Source organism: Coenobita brevimanus, chromosome 11 (genome assembly GCF_032717465.1).
Source record: "Coenobita brevimanus isolate Jiangsu-jjx chromosome 11, ASM3271746v2, whole genome shotgun sequence".
NCBI lineage: Eukaryota > Metazoa > Arthropoda > Malacostraca > Decapoda > Coenobitidae > Coenobita > Coenobita brevimanus.
The window spans coordinates 1,096,599-1,114,208 of NC_136964.1; positions in this window are offsets into that span (position 1 = coordinate 1,096,599).

Here is a 17,610-nt window from a genome sequence, read left to right on the forward strand (position 1 = left end):
AGTGGATCTATAAATAAATCCATTGGTGACACACCACATTTCATTATATATGGGACAGATAAAAAATTACCATATGAGCTCCTAGAAAGTCAAAATCTACCCATATACAATTACGATGATTACTCTAAACTCCGTTTACGTGAATTCCAGGACATACACAAAAGAGTCAAAATACAATTGACGATGTCCAAGGAAGAAATGACGGAGGCATTTAATAAAAAGGCAAGAGATTCGCTTATCAGCCTAGGAGACATTCTTTATGGTATAATTCATACGAGAGACAATAAATTATCCCCAAAATTTGAGAGCCCATACAGAGTAATTAACATAGAAGCAAATCAAAGTTTTAATTAGGTCACTGTCAAGTGGAGAAGAGAAACAAGTTCATATTGACCATTTAAAACGAGTTTCAAGGGAATTATCCAATAATTATACAGCCTCGGATACAACCGAACAAGCGAACATAACTCATGAAACCAAGCAAGAAAACAACAATAATTATAAAAATAAATTAAGGTCATATACCAAACAATCAAACATAGGTGCAACTGTTCCAATAAAATCTACAGTACATCATTTACATGATTTAAATATCGATATAAACGCCTTCTATAAATGAAATAACAAGCAAGTTACTGTTTTACGCTAGTCAACCGTAACGCACATCATCACTATCATCGACCACAGCATGACCATAGAAAATTAATAGATTTTTTTTTGTGTCGGTAGGTAACGATGCAGGGACTTGTGCTATGGATTCTCCTCTACATAGCAAGAGGATATGCTCACTTAGACCCCCAACACATAGTACGGCAAGGATGCCTCATAGCTCCAACGGCCATGACATCAATTGTAAAAGATGTCATGAGTACTGAAATCAGTTTCGATTACTTATACGAATTACCTTCTTATCTAGAAAACATCGCGGGACCTTACATGCTGTTCACCTTTGCCCTGCGTATATTTTCACGTTTCAGCCTACTGAAACAGTCCCTTGTGAGATGGCTATCATAAGAAATCACAATATTCATAATCATTCAACTTCACTTTTGCTCCAGATAAGCTTGTACACTATCAACGCATCGGACACTCACAGTTTTTTTTATTTCACTCATAACACATTAGTTTACATAGTCTGTTTGTCCAGATATACCACCATCTCATACATCAGCCTCAGGATTATACATAGCACCAGACTCCTGTGCGGTATTTACACCATCCATGTCCACTTTATCCTCCATCAATCACTACGCCATCCTCAATCATACGCACAAACATTTCCACCCACTGCCTGATATGGACTTAAACATGAGCACAAGTATTAAGCTGACTTCACCTAAGTTTGAAACTATGCAACTGATCAATGAAACAATGAAGCCCTGGGAAGATTTGAGTCTGAGTATGTTCAACCCATATTATGTGTATTGCCCAGCAGCTACTGTCTTTATAATCTTCTGTATTGTATTTGGAGTAGTGCTGTTAGCAATGCACAGAATGCATGCAAGAATTGCAAATTTGGAGTCATTATTTAGTGTGGGTAGAGTAAGCATCAAAGTTAACCCTCCTGAATGAAGTGTAAATATTTTGTATATAGTATTAATATATATATATATATATATATATATATATATATATATATATATATATATATATATATATATATATATAGATAAAGAAGAAGAATGACACATGATATAGAAGTATACCAGTATCATTATCTCTATATGAAATATTAATAGCTCTTACCATAATCTTAACTTTGAACTTTTTTTTTTTTTTTTTTGCATATATGCATTTTACTATTATAAATACACATCTTACAAAATGTCATACAATAACCAATTTAACCATATTGCATTTGTTCAATTATGTATACAACATGTTTAAAATGTAATATTACTGAATCATTGCAATATTAACATGAATATTATATCTATACAATATTATAATCAGTGTTATGTATTAATGGATTAGCATATGTCAATGATGATTGCTGTCAGAGGACCGCCAGCTCGCGTAACCGAGCGATGTCAGGACTCCATATTATAATAATACAAATCAAAGATAAATAGACAGACAGATAGTGATAGATAGATGGACAGGTAGATAGATAGATAGATAGAAGCACCAAGCCTGGGTGTGAGATAGGTAGTGTATCAGCGAGAATCAACCAAAAGGAAATTAGCTTGCAACTCTTAATGTGAAGGAATGCTGGTCCTGCACCGGAAGCTTGAGAGAGAGAGAGAGAGAGAGAGAGACAGAGACAGAGACAGAGAGAGAGGAACAAGGAAGAGGAAGGGAGCATAACAAGGAACACGAAGAGATTAGAGAGAGAGAGAGAGAGAGAGAGAGAGAGAGAGAGAGAGAGAGAGAGAGAGAGAGAGAGAGAGAGAGAGAGAGAGAGAGAGAGAGAGTCATTAGAGAAAACCTTCAAGAATTCCTCAAAAGAAATGATAAATATAGAAGGGTGTGAGAGAGAGGAAGAGAGGAAGGCCGAGGAAGAGATGGAGAGATGGAAAATGATAGACTGACTAGAAGCGTGTGTGAGTGAGGTGGAGGGGGAGACCGGTGGAGAGATGGAGAATGAGAGACTGACTAGGAGTGTATGTAAGTTGGAGTGGTAGAGGAGAAAGGGGAGACCGAGGATGAGATGGCGGGATGGAGAATGAGAAACTGACTAGGAGTGTATGTAAGTTGGAGGGGTAGAGGAGAAAGGGGAGACCGAGGATGAGATGGCGGGATGGAGAATGAGAAACTGACTAGGACAGTGGATGTGAGTGAGGTGGAGGGGAAAACCAAGGATGAGATGGAGGGATGGAGGATGAGAGACTGACTAGGAGAGTGTAAGTTGGAGGGGGAGACCGAGGATGAGATGACGGGATGGATGAGAGACTGAAGAGAAGAGTGTGTGTGAGTGAGGTGGAGGGGGAGACCAAGGATGAGATGGAGTGATGGAGAATGGGAGACTGACTAGGAGAGTTTGTGATTGAGGTGAAGGGGGAGACCAAGGATGAGATGGAGGGATGGGATGTCAAATGGCAGAGAAAAGGGCAACGTAGAGGCGATTTTTTTGTGACTACCCTTTTACGGGATTAAGGCGTTTGGCAATAGATAGATAGATAGACTGGAAAGTTTTCTGTCTATCTGTCTGTCTGTCTGTCTCTCTCTCTCTCTCTCTCACACACACACACACACACACACACACACACACACACACACACACACACACAAATATATATACTGTGTTGATATGTTTGTGTGTGTGTGTGTGTGTGTGTGTGTGTCTGTGAGCGAGAGAGAGAGAGAGAGAGAGAGAGAGGTATGGAGAGGGGGGGTGAGATTTTTATACCTAAAGATAGGTTGAGAGGGCAATTAATAGAGAAAAGAGAGAGAGAGAGAGAGAGAGAAAGTAAAAGACAATCTCACTCTCTCTCTCATTATATCTACCTATCTATCAGTCCAACCATGTATCTATTTTTCTATCTGTCTATTTAGCAATCCATCCATCTATCCATCAATTTATCTATCTATTTCTTCCATCCATCTATCCATCCATCCATCAATCAGAGTTAGATCTAATTATCAGTCTGTCTTTCCATTTATTTATATATATCTAACAGTGTATCTATCTATGTATCTATCTATTTATATATATGTGGCTGTTTGTCTGTCCGTCCGTCTGTCTATCTACCTACCCATCGTTTGTATGTACACTCGTGGTCATAAATAATCACCTATCCTCCTGTACCCCGTGCCTCAGACTGACTCCTTTATGCGCGGCACGTCACAGGGGAGTAAGAGGGGCTGAGAGGGAGGGGCCAGAGAAAGAGGGAAAGGTGGGGGGACGAGTGATGGTGCGAGGGTGGAGTGAAGGAGGGGAGGAAGGGGAGGTAGAGGAGAGAGAATGAATTGCGAAATGGTGGTCACATTATTTGTTTATTGCTTTTCAATCAGAGCATGATATAAGAGAGTTAATATACGGTAGATGAAGCTGTGGTACACCTTGTATAGCGGCGTCAGATAACAAGCTTTAGATAGGTGGTGGTATCAAGGGCTGGCTCGTGAGAGAAATATACTGACGTGACAGATTAAATATTAGTGAGGAGCCAGGTATTTGTGTTTATCCGTGTATTTTGACTTCGGACACTGACTAGAATCTGGATGGCTTTGACTTCCATAATGTTTGTGTAAGAAACGTCCTCTACCATTACATGTGGGTAATATTTGGAACTACGATACATATGTTATGCAACCTCTGACATGGCTGTGTCCACAGTAAATACGATCATTGTCTCGGTATACACTCCCTCTCTTCAGTCACCATCATGTAAACTATTTTATGGCATCTCTATATGAAAAGGTTGTTTAAAATAATTGTGCATTAAAAGGTAAATAAATTTTATGTCTGTGCACATGGGGACATATCATAACGATATCTCTCATTACCTGTTAGAATGAAAATAAACTCCTACCCAGACTCCAAAAATATATCTGTGTCAATATTTACCGACATTGTTCAAGCCAGAGCAACCAGGAAAGCCTTAGTAAGTAGTCCAGTGGCCTCCTGCCTCAATAACCTCTTGCAGTCTTCGTGGCAGCGAGGAAGCAGTGTTCTTGGTGGTTTGCTGATTTCGTCTGAACAGCTCCTACTTGTCCTTGGTGTGCTGGAGGAGGCGGGCCCGAGTCCTCTCGTTCTCTGGCTCCCACGCGTTGACAATCTGGGCCCGCACAGTTTCGATAGGATTGAGATCAGGAGATCGAGCCGGCCAAGGCAAGAGCTCACTCTGTCCACTCCTCTCCTCGAACCGGTGCATAACCACTGTGGCTTTGTAGATAGGACAGTTATCCTAGTACTGAAAGGGAAAGTAAGCGTGGATTAGGCAAAAACAATTTAAGTAAGTGCAAATTAAGAAAATGTTAGATTTAGTTTTACTAGTTTCACATCTGTGCAGATGGGGATCATCTCAACATATATCTCATACCTGCATGAAAACAATTTTCTCTGGATAAGGGAGAGACATCGCCCGGATGGTTGGTAGCATAACCTCTTGCAGTATTTCTAAATAAACCAGAGTTAAACCTCCCCTCACTGTCAGTCAACTCGCCCAGGCAATTGAGGTTAACCCAACCCCAGACATTTAGTGTTGTCCTCCCACTTCTTTCGTCGGTATATATATTTTTGCGCTCATAACGAGTGTTGTTTGGGCGCCAACGGTGGAGGGCTTCATGATTGGTGGATGAAAATGTCTTCTCATCGCTGAAAATAGTACGGGCCCCCCAAATCTAAGTCTTTCACTACACAGTTTTGTGCAAACTCAAGCCTCTGCCTCAGATGCCTCTGTTCCAGCTTTCCCTTAGCAGCTGGAACGCGATGGTGACCGCCTGCATCGTGTAGACGGCGCCTGACCGTCCTGGCAGACACGTCCAGGCGGAGCTGCTCCCTCACAGCCACAGAGTTGGTGAAGGCGTTACGCACCACGTTTGCGAGGATGTGAGCGTTGTCCTCTTCGCTCGTCTGTCTTGGTCTTCCTGGGCTATAATATGATGGTAAATTGAAAATAATAACTGAATAAGTAAGTATGTTAAGTAAAAAGATATATCAGATACTTAAGGAAACAGTAATATACACAAATAGGGAAGAAAATATGTAAATAGACTTCACAAAGCATAAAGTGTTAGTTAAATTGGAAGATAAGCACAGTAGGTAACAAAAACAAATGCACAAACGTACTCGCATAAATGAATATGTAAAACAAACAAAAAATATATGTAAATAAACAGCTGCAGGGAGAGATAAACGAAAGAATAACAATATACTGTCTACCATAAGTCTGATTCAATATATCTGAAACAATGTAATAATTACGTGATATCTTACCCCATGGGGATAGGGGGGTTTCAAGAATACTCCCCCCAGTATCCCTGCTTGTCGTAAGAGGCGACTAAGAGGGTTGGGGGTGGGTTAGTGCCCCACCCCGTAAAAAGAACTAACTAAACAAGCGAATAAAGTGCCTCGGACCAGGACGGACCATATGTTGACGACTAAGTAACGGACAAAGGACATTCTGAGGGTGGGGACGTGGAATGTGAGAGGAGTAAATGATGAAGTGAGAGAGATCGTTCAGATGCTTGAGGATGCAAGAGTGTACATATGTGGACTGACTGAAACTAAATGGGAAGGTGAATGGGTGAGAGAATGGGAATACGGTTTAGGAATATGTGCGGAAGTTAATGAGAATGAGAGGGCAAGAGAGGGAGTATGTCTGATGATAAGCGAGAGGTGGAAGGAGAACATAAGAGTTTGGAACAGTGGGTGCAAGGACTGTATGGGTGAGGATGAAAGTAGGTATACAGGTACAAGCGTGGGTGATTGTATGTGCGTATGCGCCAACAGAGGACCGAGTGGCAAGAGTGAAAGATGAGTTTTGGGCAAGTGCAGAAGCATGTATGGACAAATTTGAGAGGAGCGAGAGAGTGTTTTTGATTAGAGACATGAATGACAAAGTTGGGTATGTACGAGTGGATGGAGTGGTTGGTCAGTGGGGTGTGCCAGCTGAAGTAGATGGGAATGGTAGTGCTTTGGTGGACATCTGTGCTGGTAAGGGGTTGGCAATAGGCAACACCTACTGTACTTTCGGCATAAGATGATCCACAGGTATACATGGAGAGTCATGAGGAGGATGGATGGTGAACTTGTTGAACGAAAGGTAATGATTGACTACGTGTGTGTGGATGAGCGAATGAGAAGACAAGTGTTGGATGCAAGAGTGTGGAGAGGGTGGGGGAATGAAATCTCGGACCATCACTTAGTGATGGGCAAGGTAAGGCTGCAGAGAAAATGGTTGAAGAGACGAAGGGGAAGACAGGAGGAAACAGCTGCTGTGAGAAGAGTGGAGAAGTTGCAAAGATAGTGAGAAAATGGCAGAGTATAAGAGCATAGTGGAAGAAAGATTGGGAAGGTATGAATTAGAGCAGATGGAAAGGGTGGAAGACGTATGTAAGATATTCAAGGAAGAGATAGGCGCAATGTATGAGGTGGTTTGTGGAGTGAGAAAGAGATGCAGGGGTGTGCAAGGGACGGCATGGTGGAATGATGAGGTGGAACGAGCTGTGGAACAAAAGAAAAAGGCATATAGTGAATGGCTAGCGAGTAGAGGCAGGGGAGAAGATGAGAGAGAGAAGAGAGAGGTATATGTGAGCAGGAGAAGGGAGGTGAAGAAACTGATGAAGGAGAATAAGAAGAAAGTGGATGAAGAGTTTGGGAGGAATCTGAGTGTGAAATGGAGGGAGAGTAAGAAATTGTTTTGGAAGGAGGTAAAGAAAGTAAGGCAGTGTGAAAGGGGAAATAGTAGGGGAGTGAAAGATAGGAATAATAGATTGTTGGTGGAGAAGACAGAGAAATTGAGGAGATGGAAGGAGCACTTTGAGGATTTGTTCAATGTAGAGAGTGAGAGCATTGCGAGTATAAGTGGTTAGGGAAAGGATGGGAGAAGAAGAGATGAGAGGAGGGAGGTGAGGAAGAGATCAGTAGGGCAGAAGTAGTGGAAGCAATGAAGAAGATTAAGATGGGAAAGGCCCCAGGAACTGAACTGATGGAGTGTATGGTGAAATGCTGAGGTATGGGGGTGAGATTGTAGTGGAGTGGATATGGAAGTTGTGTAGATTGGCTTGGGAAGAGGGAAGGGTTCCGGAGGACTGGAAATTAGGTATAATTGTTCCTTTATACAAAGGAAAAGGGGAGACAGAAGTATGTGCTAACCATAAGGGTATTTGCCTTCTTAGTGTGACGGAAAAATATATGGTAGAATACTCATTGATAGGGTTAGGTATAGAGCAGAGGAGCTAGTTGGAGAAGAACAAGGGGGATTTAGGAAGGGAAGAGGATGTGTAGATCATATATTTGTTCAAAGATGTTTAGTGGAGAAGTATCAAGAAAGTGTATGCTGCCTTCATGGTTGGTGAAAGCTTATGATAGAATAGATAGGCAAGGTATGTGGAAGGTATTAAGAATATAATCATGGAGTGGAGGGGAAATTGTTGAGTGCTGTGAAGAGTATGCACGAAGGAGCTAGGGCTACGGTGCGAGTGGATGGTGAGCAGAGTGAGTTCCTTGATCTCAGTGTGGGACTGAAACAGGGTTGTGTGATGTCTCCATGGCTGTTTAATATACACATGGATGGGGTTGTAAAGGAGGTGCAAGGTAGGGCAGTAGATGTGGGGTGGCTCTAATGAATGAGGGTGAGATTTGGAAGATTCCGGTGTTGCTGTTTGCTGATGATAAAGTATTGTTGAGTGAAGATGAATGGGAGTTGCAAGGTTTGGTGATTGAATTTGAGACAGTGTGTAGGAAGAGGAATCTGAAAGTTTTTGTAAACAAGAGTAAAGTCATAGTGTTTGAGATGAATTAAGTCACAGAATGCACAGTGAGGTTGGATGGTGAGGATATGGAGAATGTGAGTGCATTCAAGTACTTGGGTAGTGTGATGAGTATGGATGGAACTTTGGGGGATGAAGTGTTTGAAAGGGTACAGCAGGGAAGGAAGGTTCTTGGTTCACTGAAAGCAGTGATGAGAAATAGGGGGGTAAGTATGGAAGTTAAGAAGTCACTGTATTATAGTATTGTGATCCCCACCCTGACGTATGGAAGCGAGGCATGGACCTTGCAAGACGGGAACAAGGCAAGAGTGAGAGCAGTGGAAATGAGTTACTTGAGAGGAGCATGTGGAGTGACATGGAGGGACAGGTTGACGAATGAAGAAGTGAAAGAATATTGTGGGGTGGATGTGGATGTGGTTGAGAAGATTAGGAGAAATACACTGAGGTAGTTTGGACATATGGAGAGAATGGAGAATGAAAGACTGACTAAGAGGGTGTGTGTAGGTGATGTGGAGGGAGGGAGAGGGAGGGGAAGACCGAGGATGAGGTGGAGGGATGAGGTTGAGAGGTATATGAGGGAGGGGGGAGTGAGTTGGGGGGGAGGGTAGTCAAATGGTGGGTGACAGAGCGACTTGGAGGCGTTTTGTCTGTGGCCACCCTTTGCAGGATTAGGGCGTAGGGCTATAGATAGATAGATAGATGTCCTACCATCACCAGTCGTACGAATCGCCAGACTCTTCTCAGTGGGTTATCCAGCGCTTACCTGTTTGCCTGGTCAACCCGAGGTCCCTTACAATGTCGGCTATGCTGTGGCCGGCCTCATGCATACCAATAATGCGGCCTCGTTGCACCACACGGCGTTGGCTGGACTCCATGCTGGTGTAGGTTTGCATGGCCATCCAGCAACCCCAACACCCTCTCATCACCTCGGAATGATATTTTCCTCAGACAAACAACACCTACTTATTCAAATTGGTGGACAGGGCAATAGTGTGTTGTGTTGGAAACGTCTGGCTTCGCAATTACGTTTCATCTGTTACGTCAGTATATTTCTCTCACGAGCCAGCCTTTGATATCACCAATCTAATGCTTGTTATCTGACGCCGCTATACAAGGTGTAATACAGCTTTATCTACCGTACATTAACTCTTATTCATGCTCTGATTGAAAGGCAATAAACAAATAATGTGACCACCACCTCGCATTTCATTCTCCCTCCCCTTCCTTACTCCACACCAGCACCATCACTCGTCACCCCACCCACCTTCCCCTCTCCCTCAAGCCCCTCCCTCTCAGCCCCTCTTACTCCTGTGTGACTTGCCGCGCATAAAGGAGCAAGCCTGAGGCGCGGGTACCGGACAATAAGTGAATATTTATGGCCACGACTGTATGTATATACATGTCTGTTTATATCTGTTTATCTGTGTATATAATTTGTCTACCTACCATCCTCCCGAACATTAAGTTATACACAACATTAACTCTCTCTCTCTCTCTCTCTCTCTCTCTCTCTCTCTCTCTCCTATTTTAATCAAGTAACCAGTTATAAATGAATTGTAATTACTCTGTGTAGATGTAATTCAATAAAAAGCTATATCATTTTTATGAATGATTCGCATTTTGAGGATAAAAACGGTGACACAGTATAAATGTCATACGACTTGTCAGCGTTGCTATTGCGACTGTGTCAAGTGGAATGATACGAGGGACAGCCATGCGTGTGTGGGTCATACTCGGTCAGTCTCCCGCTGTGGAAGCTTGCCCATCATCCTGCTCTTGCGTTCTCCAGTCAAACCAAAGAAAGTCAAAACAAGAGAAAAAAATAAAAATAAAATGAGTGGTTAAAATGAGAGAGAGAGAGAGAGAGAGAGAGAGAGAGAGCACGTGTGTGGCGGCGATGTGGCAACAAAGCAAGCGGTATGCGGTCTCAGGCAGCCCCGCCCAAACTGCCTTGATAAAATAGAAAGCCATATGAGTGGCTGTAATAATTTATTATCACCAAGAACAAAAAACTGTACCGCTGTGCTAGCCTCTGTGCATGTGTGCATGTGCATGTAGGCGGGTGAGTCACACTCATGAGAACACCTGTGCTGGTGTATAGGTGGCTGTAATAAAGACAAATTTATTACCACCAAGGATGAAAGACTATTCCAACCTGACATTGGGGTATGATTTACCACCAACACCTTCACGTCACCCTGTCCCCCGCCATTTCACTGCCCTGCTCCCAACTCACACACCCCTCTCTCTTATACCTCTCCATTCCATCCCTTCATCTCATTCTTGGCCTCCCTCTACCTCTCTCCCCCTCCACCTCACTTACATTCTCCTCGTCAGTCTCTTCCTCTCCATCTTCTCCACTTGGCCAAAGCATCTCAGTGTGTTTCTCCTAACGCTTCCTATCACATCCACATCCACACCACAACGCTCCTTCACATCCTCATTTGTTAGTCTCTTTCTCCACGTGACTCCACAGGCTCCTCTCAAATAACTCACTTCCACTGCTCTCACTCTTGTGTCCCTCCAACAACGTCCAAGCTTCACTTCTAGGCTAACCACTCCTATTCAAAAAATATCTCTATATCTTCAGAGTATAACGTCGTTTCTCTGTTTGTCTATATTTATCTATCAAAGAATATAATCCTTTCAAAATATTTGTTTTTATATTTCTTCTCACTTCCTGTTTCTTTTCTATAATTCCTCTCCCCACTCATCTTCTGTTCCCATCCCTTCCCTTCCCTTCCCTTTTTTGTCCTACCCTCACAAATTTCTTGTACTCAATAGTAAACATGGACAAAAAAATTATTTAATATAATAATATAGAAAAAATTACAATTGCGTATATTGTTAACAATGCAGAAATATTATCCATATAGTAAAATGTGCAACAGCAATACTAGCCTTGCAAACTATGCAAGAAACTTGCCTAATTTGAACAAACAGGCAATTTACCTAATTTGGCATATATATATATATATATATATATATATATATATATATATATATATATATATATATATATATATATATATATATATATATATATATATAGGCTTCACAGCCTGCTTCCAAGGCCCAGTAGTCCTTCATACTATACACCTCTACATGTCACCACTTCGGCGCTAACACCCACCGTCCATACTGAATACATGCTTGGGCTGTCTCATACAGGACTGGTGTATTGGTATTAGCGGGGGTATTTTTACATGTCGGAGGGTCATCTGGTACATCGGTGAAGTCTGTTTGTATTAGTTTCAAATCCTTAAACTGTTCCCTGTCCCAGCGAGGATTTGAATCTGGGTCCGGTAGAACCGCAGGCCACATGCCTCCCCCAATAAATATATATACTCGTATATATATATATATATATATATATAACAGGACAGGGCTAATATATGGCCAGGTCTCCACTATAGGTGGAGGGAATCTTAAAACGAACGAACGAACGCAGGGGTGGAAACAGTACGATAATTATCGTATTTGTACCATAATTCCAGTGCTGTGTACTATGTACTGTAATTACATCTGAATGTACTGTATTTTTTTATTTTATTAAAAAACTTATTAATTTTGAAATACAACTGTTTAAGCCCTGCTTGAGTGGCCTATACTGTTTTTTTTTATTTATTTAATTATTTTTTTTGAGGCGACAATGCACTTGACAGGTTGGTAATGACTGGCTGAATGCAACATTACTTCATAATCTCTGTACTCGTTAGCATTATTAATTAACAACATATATCTGAGGGGGAAATTTGGGTTAGTAAATGTTATTCGGACATGTTGCAATCAGCCAATTATCACCAACCTGTCAAGTGCATCTTCGCCTCCATAAAAAAAAAAAAAAAAAAAAAAAAAAAAGTATAGGCTGGGGCGGAGGCCGAGGACGGGTCATTATGAGCTTCTCAACTGCAAGGCATAATGACCTGCCAAGGCCATTATAGTTTTTTATATATTTTTATTCATAAGGTGGGGGGAGGAGAGAGACAGGTGGACATGGGAGGGACAGAGGCCATTGGGTTGGGGGATATGCCTTTAATCTTGGGAGGACAGGGATGCTGGTGGTGAGGGGAGGAGGGAGGACTCAGGGATGGTGAGAGCTGGTGGCGTCGGGGGATTAGTGGGAAGAGAAAGAAGGCTGAAAATACGAAACAAGGAATGGGAAGATTTGCCGAAGAAAGCAAAAAGATAGGGTATGGAAAGACAGGAAGCCTTAGTGTGAGAGGGTAAGGAAAAAAAAAAACAAGAAGTGTTTATATGTGTATGATAAACAGAGGTGTAAGGAGTGCCACAGTGTGCCACTCATTGGCACTTTAGCCAAATATGAATTGTTTTGTCAAGGTAGGAGTAATATTCAATTCATCATCTTTTTCTGTGCACTACTGGACATGGGCAATATGACTATGGCCAAGAGAATAAGCAGTACAAAAGGAACAGACAGGCAACATGGATTAGGAGAGTTACGACAGCGGGGGTGGTAGTGGTAATTAACGATAATCCCAGCTACACCTGTGTCTGGTTAAGCTCCGTCGAACAGTCTAGTTTTGCTGGACAAAGAGCCAATAGAAATGAAGTAAGGATATCAACGATCATAAAGCTAGCTTCTCATTGGTTAGGGTCACCTAGCCGAAAAGAAACACTAGACTGGAGTCATGAGGCGGCGTCGTGACCTCATATATGACGTGTTAGCCTCTCTGATAGGTTTTGCTGACGCTAGACCAATAAGAAGGAAGATACCAAGACAGGACAATTTACACAGGGTTTTCATTGGCTACAGGCGTTGCTGAATCCTTGACTCATAGCTAGTTTTAATGGTGAAATATTTTTTTGTTTTGTCCATGTTTAAAATAAAATGACATCCCATGTAATTTAGCGAATTATTTCTTCTTCCATGAATTAGAATATGGTAAGCCAAGAAATCATACGGTATAGAGCTAAGGTATTACATATACATTTTTGTCATTGTCAAAATAAACTATAATAATGGTATTGATGCACTAAATGGCAGAAATGTGCTTAAGTTTTGGAAAATATATAGCTGTACGATAATCTTGGCGGCGCAGTGCGACAACCTCGGATCCGAGAATTTCCAATTTTCAAATCCCTGCAAGACAGTGATGCCAAACATGGGGAATTTTCCCTAGATTTGGGGAATTCATGGTACTGATGGGGAAATTGGGAATTCAGGTCAAATTATGGGGAATTTTTACTGTGCATTAAATCTTCCTTCAAAATTTGGGGAATTTTCACTGTGAACTAAATATCTTTCTTGATAGTTACGTTATACTTCTATCTATCTATCTATTATCTTCATTAAGAAAAAAAAAAAGTATCGTGCTGCATTTACCATAACTGGTTCATCTAAGGAAATGAGATTTTAAAGGTAAAAAGCTAAACAGTATCTAAGTTATTTATTATACTTTTTAATTACAACATTCTACATTCATGGTGACAATGCCTTTTTGGCAATTGTGTAGTTTGTAAGTAACTTGTCAATTTTGTTCTGTTATTAGTCGAGTTGGACTAAATTAGACACGTAGTATACGGGAATAAGACCAGCAACTCTGCTGGTTGGACAAGGACGAGGGCTCACAGCAAACGTACGGGTACAAATTGCGACTCCAATGCTTCCATTCTAGGGTAATTTTAGGGTAATCACAACCCCCTATGGGGGGTAAACAATACGAAAACAAAACAGAAATTCGCTGTCAACAAAAACATTAGTTGGATTACTGCAGTCAGTGCTACCTGAAAGAGGGTCCTTGTTTCAATTTGCCAGTTGACAACACCCTTATTAGACGTATGAGATCAGAAAGTAATGTGTGACGCTAAACAGAGTGATTCAGACTGAAATGTTTATAAAAGACAGTAGCTACTGTTTAAAGGTATGTTATTGTAAAATGTCAGAATTATCTTAAGTGCTGAATGATGGAGTGTTCATAGTAGTGAACAGGAAAGAACAGATTGTACTTGGCTTATAAAGTTAAAATATATAGGTTTATATTATAAGAAAATGGTATAACTAAGTAGTACGATGAAAAGGATTTTAGTTGCCACAAGGCGTTACGATTTTTTGTGACAAATTATTTTACTTCTTAAAGCATTAAGGTCATCTGTAATAATAAAGGCGAGTGTGTGTATGTTTGTTACCTATAAACTCGGCTCCTTCAGGGTCTTCCCCCACATATGATACACTGTCTGAATCAGCATGATCCAGGGAGTGTTTTGGTATATAATTTATTAGGATTTATTGTATGTTGAAAAGTTCTATTAGGTATATTGGCCGAAGGCCCAATCAGCCCTCCGCAGGAGCTAACTGAAAAGGTCCGCCCTTTTCGGCTAGTATTATATAAACCAAAGACAAACCAACTCATGTGATATATATATATATATTTTTTTTTTCATTATTCAAGTCCCCGTAATCCTCCCTCCCCCACCTTACATTACTGTACGAGTATAAATTGGTCAGTGTGAGTTGATGCTCACAACTGGAACAAAGATTATATGTTCTGCATACAATATTATGAATAGAATGTGCGATGAAAGAGGATTTTATATACTAGTACAGTAGCGTGCAATGAATGCTTCTCTTTTCCCACAACAAATCATTCATGTATAAAAACATTTATTACAGATATAACTCATAACATTAACATATTAATTATGTATGGAAGTTTAAAAAATGGGGAATTTCTTTTCAATTTGGGGAATTTGCCCCTCAGATCTGGGGAAGTTTGAACCAGAGCATCTGGCAGCACTGCAGCAAGAAGCTCAGTCACCTACAAGCATGGAAGGGGTACAGACGTCGCTCCTCCTTCTCCTTGTAGGGGGAATTTTAGTCTCCTCCAACTACACCACTACATATCATGGGTGAGGGGGTATTGTTTGTCACTATTATAACCCATTTATTTTTTTAAATATATCAAACTGCTCAAAAATTCAGTTTTGAAATTACTGGTAAAGGCAATGTGATGGTTTTTATAATAGAACTCATAGTTTTATCTTTATTATCTTTAAATATATCTCTTGGTTATTTTGAAGTTTCGTCAATGAGAGAGAGAGACAGAGACAGAGAGAATCAGATACTCGTCTCACACTACTTTTCACTCTCTCTCTCTCTCTCCCTCTCTCTCTAGCATGAATTAATCGATCCAGACGCTGGACAATGATTCGGTTATTCTCTCTCTCTCTCTCTCTCTCTCTCTCTCTCTCTCTCTCTCTCTCTCTCTCTCTCTCTTTCCTTTTCCAATTATTAAAAAGACAATAATTCTGATAAGGAACCACTGTTTTAGGGCTGATTTGACTAATAACCAAGAAGATTCAGAGATGGACAACTACAATGCGTTCACTCTAACCTGGCAAAGATCCCTAACCCTTTTTGGCTCATTTGATGGCCAGGTGTAGTCAGACTGGAGAAGTATTTGACTAGTAACCAAGGAGACTCATTCATTAATTTGTCATGGCTTTTTATATTTTGCTTCTGTGGGGTTTAATTCACACACACACACACACACACACACACACACACACACACACACACACACACACACACACACACACACACACACACACACACACAATTAGTTTTTACAGAAGAAAAAAATTTTGAGAGGGACTATGTGGAACACGCATGTCCACACATACTACCAGATATACAAATAGCAGAAAAAGTAATACAGGAGGAGTTGAGTGGATTAGACAGAGGAAAAGCAAGTGGTCCTGATGAAATTTCATGTTGGGTATTACGAGAATGTGCAAAGTAGTTAAGTAAACCATTATTTTTAATTTTCAAGAAATCCTTGAGTCAAGGTAAACTACCTGATATTTGGAAAAAAGCAAATATTGTCCCCTTATTCAAGAAAGGAAATAGACAAAATCCACTCAACTACCCACCAGTATCACTGACCAGTGTTGTAAGCAAGGTATTAGAAAAACTTATAAGAAAAGCTTGGGTAAAAGAACACAGTATGATAACAGAAAGACAGTTTGGTTTCAGAAAAGGAAAATCATGTGTTACTAATCTGTTGAGCTACTATGACAGAGTAACAAACACAATACAGGGAAGGGAAGGATGGGTGGACAGTATCTATTTAGATTTCAAGAAAGCTTTTGACACAGTACCACACCAAAGACTTTTATGGAAACTGTACCATCAAGGAGGAATTCGAGGCAAACTTTTTTGTTGGATGCAAGACTTTCTCATAAAAAGAGAAATGAGGACAGTACTTAGAGGAAACTACTCATCATGGAAAGAAGTGACTAGTGGAGTACCACAGGGTTCAGTGCTGGCATCAATCATGTTTTTAGTGTATATAAATGATATAAACAGTAACACTGGAAATGAGAGCTATATGAACATGTTTGCAGATGATGCAAAAATACAAAGGAGAATTACTAACACAGACTCTTGTAGGGAGCTACAAGAAGAATTAAACAAACTTCATGAATGGAGTAGTACATGGCAAATGGAATTCAATGTGGACAAGTGTCATATAATCAAGTTTGGTAAAAGTGGAAAAAGACCTGATTGGGATTATAAGTTAGGAAATAAAACCCTATACACATCAGAAAGAGAGAAAGACCTAGGTGTGATTATCAATAACAGACTATCTCCGGCTGACCACATCAGCGAGAAGGTACGGAACATGTATACACTGCTTGCAAATATGAGAATAGCATTCACATACATAAATGAAGACATGCTAAGAAGGATAATAACATCATTCATTAGACCAACCCTGGAATATGCATCAGTAGTCTGGAGTCCTCATCTCAAAAGGCATATAGACAAGAATGAAAAAGTTCAAAGGGCTGCTACAAGATGGATACCAAGCTTAAGAGACCTAAGCTATGAAGAAAGACTAAATAAACTGAATCTACCAACACTACAGGAGAGAAGGAAAAGAGGTGACATGATAATGCTATGTAAGTGCATATCAGGAAAGGAGAAAATAGACATAAATGATTACTTAACATATGGAGAAGCATCAGCAAGAGGACACTGCAAAAAACTGCATAAGAAGAGAGGTGATAAAGACGTAAGAAAATTTAGTTTCCCAAACAGAGCAATTGATCAATGGAATGCACTACCGAATGAAATAGTGTGTGCCAAAACAATTCACAAATTTAAGGATATGTACGATAAATATGGTTTAAGACACGGGACAGTACGAGCTTGACTCATTCCTGTAAAGATACAATTAGGTAAGAACAATTAGGTAAGAACACACACAC